General features: G+C 34.9%; 1 protein-coding gene and 1 long non-coding RNA gene across 2 annotated transcripts in view; both read left to right on the top strand.

Annotated features, from left to right (window-relative positions):
• The window catches only part of LOC145215564 (ubiquitin-ribosomal protein eS31 fusion protein), a 291,245-nt gene that overhangs the window by 219,832 nt on the left and 58,734 nt on the right, over positions 1–12,679 (top strand). The gene's annotated exons all lie outside the window — the stretch shown is intronic.
• LOC145214713 (uncharacterized) lies at positions 10,041–10,685 on the top strand. The gene is made up of 2 exons (XR_013857102.1): positions 10,041–10,265; positions 10,439–10,685. It is a non-coding gene; the product is annotated as an uncharacterized LOC145214713 (long non-coding RNA).

The following is a 12,679-nucleotide window of genomic DNA, read 5'->3' as shown; positions in this document are numbered from 1 at the left end:
AACAGTATTAATTAAAGTGCAAATTTTGGTGGGGACAGGATGATGGCCAAATATTATAGAGTAGACGTTTGTGTCACTGACCTTGACAATGTTGTTGCTCCTGAAATGATTTCAAACTGTTTGACAGCGAACTTAGATTTCTCTCCAGTTGACCTAGGATGTGAAATTTCCAAACAGTTAGAAAAAAAAACACACTTCATATCAAATGTCGAAACAAACTGTTTTGGAAAAAGTATGAAATTTTATGTTACAAACTCGATACTATTCTGCCACCTAAAATCCATCACAACCATAGGCATTTGTACAATCGATCAGTTTCCACAAGTTTTTTGACTTACCACCGTGTTTTTCTCGCTCAATAGCAAAGCAATCTTTTTTGTTATGTTTCCAATCGGTTATGGTTTGAACTTTAACGCGGAACTTAGCAACACTTTCAAGCACATTTCAAATTTGTTCTTCTTTAAAACGAATTCAACAATTGTTAGTCAACTCCTTGCAAAAATATTGCCCGAGCAATTGTACAACAGACTCGACCAAACGTAAATTAAGTTAAAAAATCTTTTGCAAACAATCGCCTCTGTTTGTAACCTGTGATGGAATACAAGAGCTGGCATTAAGCTCCGAGTTTTACTATATGTACAGTGCACTTGTTCAAAATTATGATGCAACATTATGTTATTAAACCGACAATCCGCTTCAAAGCAATTTATTAAAGAGTCGAAACAACTAACAACCTGCTTCAAGCAAGTATCTTAACTACACTGTACAATTTGTCATGTGGTTGTTTTGACAAGAAACGCTCATTAAAGCTTTTCGTGTCGTTATTTTTGCACCAATCAATTGAATAAACCTAATGGGTTATCATTTACCATTTAAAAATCAATCATTTTTGAAAACCTTTCTATGTCGTTATTATTGGGATCAATCATTTTGAGGAAGGTTTTGTGCAAAGCAGTTTATTTGGTGCAGGGGTCACGTGATGTTCAAGATGTTTTAGCTTTGCTTCAGCTCGGCTTTGATTTTTGTAATTGAAACAAATTGTTTGCAGTCACTTGTGGCGAACTACGAATACAGTTTATTCGATTAAATGATCCAAATACTTTGCATCTAACAACTAGCAGAAAGGGTTATCTATGTTAAAAAACACCGTTTTACAAATCACATTCTCAACGAGCATGACTTAAAATACAAAATTGGCTCACGATTCTCAATGGCATCATTGCACATAGCTTTGTAAACAATGCAAATACATTGCATTGTACGTTTCCGGGTTTTAAATCTTGACATCAAGCAAATGTTGAGGTCGCTAATGTTGATGGTTTGTATGTTGCTGTTTAATTGTTTCCAAATCGCTTGACACGGAACTAAGGTTTCTTACGAGTTTAATGGTTAGTTAAAACGCAGTTATGAGTGCGCAATAAACGTTTTCGCAAGATAAACATATGATTTCATACGATTGCATGTGGTACTGAGCCTAAACATCAACATGACGAGGAGGCAGTCGTAACAAAGTTTTACCTTTCAAAGTTGTCAATGTTGTTTGAATAGATTCGATGTTGTTGTTTGTTCCGGTGAGACGACTCGAATAATTTGCACTCATTGCTGAATAAAAAAGAGCATGTTTAAATGTGGACACACGACAAGTGTTTAATTATGATTAGAAACCGATATTTTATCTCGTACACCAGTGATGAATCTATTGTTTACGTGACCGAATCAAAAAGTACAAGCCCGAAACCCAATTGAAACATAAACTTAAAGAAATAATTACACTTTTGGACCAAGTTAAAACGTAAATTGCGTTTTTGTTTACCTTGAACGTCGAAAATTTTCGATTCCATGGTTGACATATTGTGCCGGAAAGTGCCTAAACAAATGAGACAAACACGTTACAACCAACTAATTTTTAACACGATTTTATGCAATGCTGACAAACACAAACAAATGTGTTAGTTATCAGGGGATAGGGACGCTTGAAGTTGAGATTCATTTCAAAAATATATAAGAGAGGCTATGAACTATGGAAACGTAGACAGCTATCTATGTTAATCACGTTCTCAATACAGTCATTGTCCAAATGTTTTTTTTTGCTTTTGTTTAATTATTCTATTTTCCATGTTTATCGCTTAACTGTAGAACTTTTTGGTTCGATTTTTGTGCATACATACCCTGATTATTCTTTTTGGCGGTATGTGAGTAAATCCATTAGACGATTTAGTTCAAGCAAGACCGGGAACTTACTACCCCTTGTCGGTTAAGGCCATGCAGTCAACGCATATTCGAAAGGCGGAAGTAGCCTGATTGGTTAACAACTTGTTTTCAATGATGGCAAGTGTCATTTCAAATAAAAAGTTGTGTTTGAAAGAAACAACTGCACATATGACAATCGGGTAGTGACTCAATCTAATAGATTTAAAGAAATCGAAAGTAAGAAGTAATACAGTCTTGTGTCGCAAACACGGAAATGCGCATTGTAGAGTCTTCCCAATGACAAACTTGTGCAAGAATTTATATTTCCGTGGTCTTATTAATTACCGGGAAATATTTGGAAGGAACAAAGTCGAAAGCTTCCCTCGCATAGCTGTTTACATTGTGCTATTTTTAGGAAAACAAGATTTTTTTATTCCCCTCAAAGAAAACAACAACAACAAAGTTACATTGCTTTAAACATATTTGCTAAATTAAACTAAAGGCATTAAAACAACAAATGACCCAGCAGGCGAAACAGAGTTGTAAGTCTTTACGGATTGGGTTGGCTTTGGGGTTGAGCCTAACGCTTTTATTGGTTGTCCCGCTCAACGAGGTTTAAAATGTAAAACAAACAAACAATTGCTTTTAGCTTGCTGCAGGACAAAACACATGTACCCAGTCTTATGTTGTTAGCTTGTATGAAATTCAAGAAAGTATGTGAACTTCATTTTCAGATGCTGCACTATTTTAAGTCGCAGTGTTTGGATTATTCATTTTACGAAACCCATTGTGTAAAGAAGCCCATTGTGCCGATTGGTCATATGTTGCTTGTATGGTTCAACTCTGACTCAGAGGTGGTCGGGTTCAACTCTGACTCAGAAGTCGGGTCGGGCTTTTGTTTTGGGTTCGGTCGCTATGTAGCCAGTTGCTGGTTTTTACATAATGTTAAACAACCCTAAACCAACTGTCTATTGTGTTTGTTGTCTTAGTCAGGCTTCAATGTATAGACCTGTCAATCAAACTTTCGGGCCTAAACGGGCTTCTTAAAAACGATACAGGTTCGGGACGGGTTTTGGGCTCCCATTTCGGGCCGGTTTCCAACTCTGCTCTGATTGATAAAGGTGAAAATTATTGTTGACTAAGATCAGACCAATAACAACTGCAAAAAAACGATTTGCCCTGTACAAAGATTTTTCAAAATATACAAAATCTAATGTTCGTTGGCCAACCTTATTTAAACAGAACACCCAAAGGCAAGCGACAGGTATCTAGGCTAACACCAGGCTAAGAAGCCTAGGTGTGGTCGAAAGGTAGTCATGATAGAGATTCGATGTTGAAGATGAAGTAAAGAACTACAGTCAAACATACTAGCATTAAGTGTCATATGAAACCAACAATTGAACCATTTTTAGATAATTTTTTAAATATTTTTGACACCAAAGACACAAAGTCAGAAATACAGCAATAAGTCTTGGTTAAAACGTGTTTATTGCAAATGATCGTACATTAAGTAATTGAATCCCCATGCGGCTTTTACTTCCAGGTTTTATTGGAATGCTGGAGAGAAAATAAGCGTGGTGCCCATTTCCGTTTTTATCCAAGCACTCCAATACAAGCAAGTGCCAAAAACAATTTGTTTGTTGTCTCTCGAATTGAGCTTACTAAAATAGCTCTTCACGTGTTTACAAAGTAGGTGAACGATTGAAACTATTTGTTTTTGATTGACAAACAACTCATATTGTCGTTCGGGAACACAGACAGTACGTAAAAAAAAAAAACTGGCAACGACCTTGTGCATTTTGTTGGCAGTTTTTGTGATTTTAGAAATACAAACAAGGTTTTCGATACCTTCCTCATCTTTTCCTCCGTTTTTTTACCTTATTCGAAATTTCAGTAAAGTTTTCAGTAAAGCATAATATTTTAAATGAAACATGAATGTAAACGGTCGAAGAAAAATGTTAACGAAACAATATACGGCAAGTTGTCATTTAAGGTAATTTACCTTTCATGTCGCGCAAGTGTTGTGAAACTGATTGCAATTCGGAGCTGACATTGGTTAAACTATTCTGAATCAACTCTGGAAAAGAAATAGCTTTGACTAATTCGCGTAACACACAACGGAAGTTATTGGCCTATACACTAGCTAAAAGCAATTCGCACCACGAGACATGCTAATAGAGGGCTTCCTTGTCGACTCTTGATTATGCGGTCGGCCTACAAACAGTTTTATTGGCTGACAATGTGATAAAAGCTTTAAAGCGCAAAGCTTCTCAAGGATCTAACATAAGTGTCTGCGTATTATTTAACGAACTACAGTAACATATAAATACTAAACAACTGTTGTACCACAATGTTACCTTCCGTGTTTGTGACACCGCTTTCAAGCCTAGACAAGCTGCCAGTTATAACGGTCAGGTTGTGTTGAACTAAGTTTGAAAAATGGCGAAATGGCAAAGTTATAAGTTGGCAACTCTTTCTCTGCACTTTTACCCACAATTAAGAATCAAAGTATAACTTAATATGTTAACATCCAACAAGCACAACAATTTAGTTTAACCAACATTACATGTTTTATTACCTGCTTGATTTTCTCTTTTGTGTAGCATGTCAACAATTTTAGTTAGGTTGTCGTGTTTAATATCTAAAGGCACGAAAAAATAGTTTGTTATTATGAATGTTGTTATAAACGATTTTGTAAGGCTGCTTAGTAAGATGTTATAATATTAAAAATACAATTGCCATTTTAACAAGTTTGGCTTTCAACTCTTTTTTAACTGATAGCAGGTTGACTGAACTGACTTTGATTAACTCTGAAAAACAAAAAGACTTTCAGAAATTCGCAAAAAATGACACAAAACATGACATTGTTATGGTAAGTGCTTTATTGGTTTCTCGAATTTCAGTTTTCACAGCTAAATACTAGTATCAGTTGGTCGAAGTTTTTGCTGGATTTGTACCAGACCAAGGGTAGACATCAAAACGATATTTTTCTATGTTACCTTTTGCGTTTCGTTGAGCATTTACGTAAATTCTCACAAAATTAGACTGAACAATACATACATTAATTTGTTGCTTACTGACTTTACAGATTTGCAAGGTACTTTAAATCTCAGATTTATAGTTATATGCCGCAATTATATACAATTTACAAGCCATAAAAGCCTGGCCAAACGACAACTTGTCTAGGAAAGCTAGGGTTTAAAATTCACGAAACCTTGCGCGAAAACACTTTTACCTCCGTTCGTGGTGTGTTGGGCTTGCAAAGCGTTAACATTGTTAGATATCGAAGTAATGTTGTGCTTCAACTCTTCTGCAAAAATAAAAAAAGCTTTTTATTGGGCATTTATTTCTTTTTTAACTTTACCTTTCAACAAATTTAAACTATTCTCCACCGACTGACTTCCCACGATTAAAACGTTGGTTTGTTTCTGCAAATTGGTTTGCAAATCTGAAAAACACGAACAAGTATGTAAGCTAATTGTGGTTTTATCAGTCTGCAGCGACACTCGTGCCACATGCAATTGTATCCCCTTGTGGCGTTTATTTCCGGGATTGATTGGAATGTTTAGAGAGAAAATAGGCATGACTTATATTTTTATTTTTGTCCATGCACTCCAATGGGCAAGTGCCAAAAACAATTTTATTGTTGTTTCTCGAATTGACGCTTACTTAAATAACTCTTTATGTGTTTACAAATTAGGTAGTTTAATTGCGTGACTATTTAACTATTGAAAACTGTCAGTTTTTTATGGACAAACGAATCACATTGTCGTTTGAGAATACAGACAGTAACGTTAATAGCTTAATCGAAATAAAAAACATTGACGTAACCACTAACGTCATAGGATAATAAGAGTTAACGACATTACCTTTAATATATTTCTCTGAACTTGCTGTAGCTAGAGAGATATTTTCAAGTGATTGAAGAATCAAGTTCGATTGCTCATCAGCGATTGGTAGTTGTTTGGTGAAATTGAAAGACATATTTTGCATCAAGCTCAATAACTCATTTGCAGTGCCTAAAAAAGCTTGACACTGAAATATGGGTTACTGTAAAACTTTTAAAAGTACTTCGTTTGAAAAAAATCTATTTACTGCAATTACAGTAGTACGTATTGTTTAAAAATGTCTGCATTGATTTATTATGCTTAAGTCAACACCTTGCAACAGTCACAGAAATAAATACGAAACAAAATACAGCAAGTTATCATTTAAGTTAGTTTACCTTTCATGTCACGCAAGTCGTTTGAAACTGATTGCAAGTCGCAGCTGGAGTTGGTTAAACTATTCTGAAGCAACTCTGTGAAACAAATCTCTTTGACCAATTTGTGTAACAAATGTTATTAGCGTATAGAGTTGCTTAACTTAGTTCGTAACACGACGCATGGTAATGCAGGGCTTCCTTTATTTTGCGAAACTCGTTTAACCGTCACCTAATTATGCAGTCGGCTTATAAACCGTTTTTGAATGGAAAATGTGGTAAAATATAAAGTGCAGCTTCGTATTTTACGTTGTTTATTTTAATTGGAAACGAATTCATATCTTGCAATTTTTAAATCGCTTTATATTTAAAGGATTGCTGCATTTTCAACGGTAGAATTGGACGAATCATTTTATCTGTTAAAGAAACGCTGTAGATTTGGTTTAAAACAGTATAAATGCAATTATCCGTTTTTTGCCTATCCTGCAAACGTAGCAGTCCAAACTAGAATGGATAACAAGAAACACTTGTAGTATGCAATAGGTTAATTAATTCTATTTCAATGTGTTTGTTTCAGAATTTTCTAACAAATGCGTAACGTACAAACGTCGAACCAAAGTTGTAAACTGGAGCCCGAACCAGACCCTAACACGAAATTACAAGCACGAAACCCGGTCCAAACTCAAATCGTTTTGTGGAAGCCCGTTTAAGCCCGAAAGTCTGATTGTAGGCGTATACATTAACGCAGTGGCTCTCAAACTTTTTTGTAGCGACGCCTGTGAAAAAGTTTTCTGGATTTGCGACGCACCAGCTTCGAAAATAGAAAGACGCACAGTTTGAGAACTACTGCATTAAAACCTTAGAAAAGACCCAGGACAATAAACACAATTTTAAACAAGGCGTTTTAGGGCTGTTTGACAAAAGGTCAGGTCCAGCATTTGACTACTTAGCTAGTTAAATAAAAAAAACTGACACAGAGTGTAAAGTGAGGCCGCAATCAAGCCCGTTTTTAAGAAACCCAAGCCCGAACCTGGCCCGAAACCAGTCCGACTTACAACACTGCGTCAAACAACTGTTGTAACACCTAATGTTACCTTCCGCATTTCTGACATCGCTTTCAAGTCTAACCAAGCTTTTAGTAATTACGGACAGGTTGTGATGAACGAAATCTGAAAAAATGGCGAAGTTATAAGACGGCATTTGGCAGTTTCGAAGTAGTTTTACGCACTAAGTGTACTAAGTGTAAGCACAACTATTTAATGTAAGCAATGTTAAATGTTTTGATTACCTGCTTGATTTTCCATTTTGTTTAATATGCCGACAATTTCAGTTAGATTGTGGTGTACAGTATCTATAAGTACATGAAAAAAATTAACCAGCTTGTTATTAAACATGTTAAGACATACGCTTTTTTAACACTGCACAGTAGGAAATTTATCATAATCATGTTTACCTTTCATGTCACGGAGTTCAATCTTAGCCAATTTCCAGTTAAGAGTGGAGTGGACTAAGCTGGCTCCAATTAAGGTTTAGCAAAGTAACAAAACAAAATGACACACAACTTAACACTGGTATGAAATGTACTTTATTGGTTTCTTGATTTACAGATTTCACAGCTAATTACTATCATAGGTGGGTCTGTTTTTACTGGTTTTGTACCAGACCTATATCAAAACGGTATTTTTCATGTTACCTTCTGTGTTTCTTGATGCGTTTTCTAGTCTCGCCAAACCGTCAGCAATCGCCGTCAAGTTGTGTTGAATCAAATCTAAAAACGTGAATTCTTACAAAATTACACTCAACGATAAATTTATTTGTTTTTTTTTTTTGCTTGCTGACTTTGCAGATTTGCAAGCTACCCAAACCCCATTTTTATTAAATACATGCCGAATTCGACCTATTCTAAAATGAAAAGTAAAATAACGATACAAATGAAACTGAAACCCAAAATCGAACTAGTCCAAAAAACCTGGCTAAACTTACAACTTGTCTTGGGAAGATAGGAATTAAATGTCAAACCAGACCTCACAGAATGAGCAGACAAATTAATGCAACCAGACTGAAGCGAAGATAAAGATAAAACAACAATTACCTTGAAATTTGAAATTCTGACTCCATAAGTTTTTGAAATCATTTTCCATTTTTCGCATGTCCATCTGTACATCGCCTGTAAAGTGAAATTTTTACAACAGAGTTAAACAAAAACGGAACCGTTCATTTTGTTTTTAAACAGTCTGTTTAAACGATAATGTTTTCACTTTTACATATTTTTAACTCTCTGTTTGTAAAATATATTTGTATTTTTCTTTTACTTTTCATAAGAAGTGGACTAAGTGATTGAAACAAGAGTCAAATGCGTTTAGATTTCATACCTTTCGGGATTTTGAATTCATCATCAAAAGAAGCTCCAGAAAGTTGTTGATTTGTCAATGTCAATTGGTGATTACCTTTTCTGATTTCAACTTCCAATTTCGCAGAAATCTAACAAGTAAATCAAACATATTTGAAATGAATGCGAATTTAGTCCTATTTGTAAACCAGTACACGACATTCAAATGAACTACAAATTCACCATCTTTCTTTACAGCTCTAATGGTTTAGTCTTAGTTTTACCGCATATTGCAGAGGTAGATATGCATTCCAGTATAGATTGTTTTGTGTAACTATCGATGGTGATCTACCCACAAATTCTTGCGTTAGATTACTATTATTCCAACTCTAGCACTGTTGTCGAATTTTGAACACCCGTATTAATTAAGATCTTGATCTTGGCTCTAAACGTTAATTAAACTTTACCCAATCTTACCGAAAAATAAAGAGCTATAAATCCGACAGCGAAAATCATGAGCAGGGAGAGAAGACACAACCACATCAGCTTCAGATTTCTTTGGACACTTTTTAATGCTTCCATCAGCTTCTTTTCGCGTGTTTCGTTGTGTTTTATCTCGCAAATGCCTTGATCCGTTTCTGCAAACGATATGACGGAACGAAATTATCGCCTAAACTACTGCAATTTGAATGATAAGCTGAAATTTGCAAATATCAAATTATCATTGTAAGTGACGTTACTGACAGAAACATTTTGTTTTGTGGGAAAACCAGTTTTTACTGCTTTGTGCACAACAATTTTTTCAGTTTTGTTGTATAAGTTTATCAATTTATTTCTATATAACTTCGGTATTTCTACGTTATGTACTCTTTCGTGCAAATAGGAATAAAAAACTGCTACGTACCGTTTCGCAAAAAGTCCATCGGAATTCCAGGCGTGTCATTGTCCGACGTAGCCATTGTAAATCTCGGGCAGCTGCGTGTTAAGCTCACTATTCACTTGAATCAATATAGCTCACAGTATGTATTACTATGGTCATACAAAGAATAGATTCCGACTTAGTTACAGCGCGTTCTGCTTTATATACCGATTTGTGTTTTGAAAAGTACTTTCGCTTCCTTGAAAAAGTGCTGACTCAGCAATTTCTGGTGTTTTTCTGTCAGGCATACAAACATAAATTCCGTAATGTATAAAGTTAACGTAGAGTTTTATGACTTTGGCTCTCTGTCGCCATGTAGTGTCGGAGAATATTTTAGACTAGTGGTCGGCAACCGCCGGTCCGCGGCCTGGTGCCGGTTAGCGATCAGTTCGTTACCGGGCGCATATTTCCAAAATGTTTCCGAATTCGAACAACAGGGTTTTTTCAGCCAATCACAACAGCGGAAATCTGCGGGTTGTCGTTACGTCACGTTTAGGTTGCTAAGTGGTGACTTTAACTTGACTGTTTTTAACGATTCAAAGTTTGTTGTCAGTTTTGATTTAAAAATGCGTTTTGCGGGTCAGAACAAGATAAAGACTGGTGCATTTGGGATGTTTGAAATGAAGGTAACGCTCGTTAGGTTATGAATAACAGTAAATTATAACTTTATTGAGTGTAAAATAGTTTCTGTGCAATAAATGCTTTATGCATGGTAAATTAAACACTACTAATTGTTATTAAGTCTGAAATAGCCTTCATGCAAACTATTTTCTCTCATCAATGGTATGTGTTTGTTTAGGATAGCAACACATCCCTTTCAATCAATCAATGTCGATGTTTTCCTATGCATATATGATGAGTACTGACAAACAAGTTTGGATGGTATAATAAAAGCGTATTTTGCCTCATTGTTTCTAGTGCAATCATCTATGAACAACGCAATTTATCAAATTATGCATGCCATACCTTGGGATCAACAAACTGTTCCAAACTAACAGAGATGAATGGTTTTCTTGGTTGTACACAGTGCAGTTCATCAAACTGTTCCTAACTAACAGAGATGAATGGCTTTCTTAGTTGTACACAGTGCAGTTCTAACTTAAATGTACACTAGGCAAATATTTTCAGTTTTGAATGTTGTTTTGAACTACCAATGTGTATGTTGTTTTCATTGTTAATTTTGTCGTAAGTGTCTAATAAAACACATGTGATCTTGAATGACTAAATGAAGTTGTATGGAACCATAAATAGTATAAAAGTCGGTTATGTCTGTTATGTATCAATAATATCTTTATAATATTTATGATGAAACAAAAACCTTTTCACTTAGCATACTGTTAATTACAGTTGGCAAGTCTGTCCATTGACAGCACCCTATCTAAAATGTAAAAAAAAACTTGCCAAGCTTTTTTATGCCTCTTGTTGTAAACCATGAGCATAGATGCAACATTACATTTGTATCATCAAGTACTTTATTCTTTGGTAAAATATGACATCAATTTAGAGCATATAGAATATTACCAGAAAACCATTTACATTTGTAATATATATATATGTGAAAAATACAGACAAACTGGCAGCTGTTGGTGTAAAAAAGATCTGTGGTATAGTTGGAAAATCCTGTGATATAATATATATTCAACATTTACAAACAAATTAATATTAGATGACTTTTACATTCATTACTTGTGGTGATGGACAAGGATCATAATGTTTAACTACTAACTAAAAGGGCCATTTTGTAAATGTATTTATTATAGTGTGTATAGTTTTGATTTGACCAGATAATACCCAACCCTACACTAAATTAATCCAAATGTTTACCTAATTTTACAGTCGCCATTTTCTGTTTATTATGCAGGCTGTAATCACAATTTTTAAATAAACATCTAACGATTTTAGTCCATCTTTTGTTGCATTGTGCTATTTCTACAGGTGTAAGGTCCTTCATAGCATTTCTAGGGCAAATTGATTATAAAATTCACCATGGTAGTCAACACTACAATTTTAATTCAACATAAAAACAGAACAACAAGCTTATAAACTTCACCATTTAGGAAACTATATAGGTACTGCATAACATTTCAAAGGAAAAGTACTTCATTTATGAAGTATACTAAATAAGTTTATACCACATCATGATATTTTTATTTAATGTATTGTGTCTAAAATGAAATTAATCTAGTACCAAATGTCCACAACCAGTGGTAAATGTTACAGCTTTGAGATCTACATGTACACGCTGCACAGTATAATTAAAACCAGTAAATATATTTCAAACCAAAGTGCATGGAAAAGCTTAAGGGCATAAGAACTTTGTGCTATTGATGTCAAGCAAAAAAGAAATGTGAGTGTCAATAGCTTGTCACTTTCAGACAATTGCAGTGAATGTTTGGGTAAGGTGTCTTGGCTTTTCTGTTCTTGTCGTTTCGAGTAAGACTTGGGGTTGTCTTTTGGGGTGAGACTTGATTATGTTTCAACTATACACGTGTATCAGATTGAGCACAAGAGATGGAAACTTTCCACTGCTTTTTGTCTCCAATCAAAATTACTGGAAAGTCTGGTCATAAACCTACTCTAATTTAAACATCTTCTGTAGATACAGGACAAAAGTGTCAGAAAACCATATAGTCATTAATAATCCATTTTGGGTTACTTACTGCAGAAAATCCTTTTCATGAACGATAGACACCGCCATAGCCACCAAAATCGTTTATAAGCGTTATTATGTTAAAAAGAACAAAATAATTGCTTTTTCCTGAAACTGTTACAATTTACAACCATCACTAAACTGTGCTAAACATACTTCAAATACGATGGAAAGCCGGTTGCTACGCAAGGTGTCCTCTAATTGGTTACTAAAATCTGATACGCAGGGTGTGTTGTGATTGGTTAAAAGATGCCGTGACCCGCGAAGTTCCTCCATTGTGATTGGCTTAAAAACCCCGTTGTTCGAATTCGGAAACATTTTGGAAATATGCTTACCGGGCCGTATACTTTTTTAGAAAATGCTTGCTTTTAAATTAAATGCTTTGAAACA

Source organism: Phallusia mammillata, chromosome 2 (assembly GCF_965637545.1).
Source record: "Phallusia mammillata chromosome 2, kaPhaMamm4.hap1.1, whole genome shotgun sequence".
NCBI lineage: Eukaryota > Metazoa > Chordata > Ascidiacea > Phlebobranchia > Ascidiidae > Phallusia > Phallusia mammillata.
The sequence above is the reverse complement of the archived record's forward strand: the minus strand, read 5'-3'. Positions and strand labels throughout refer to the sequence as shown.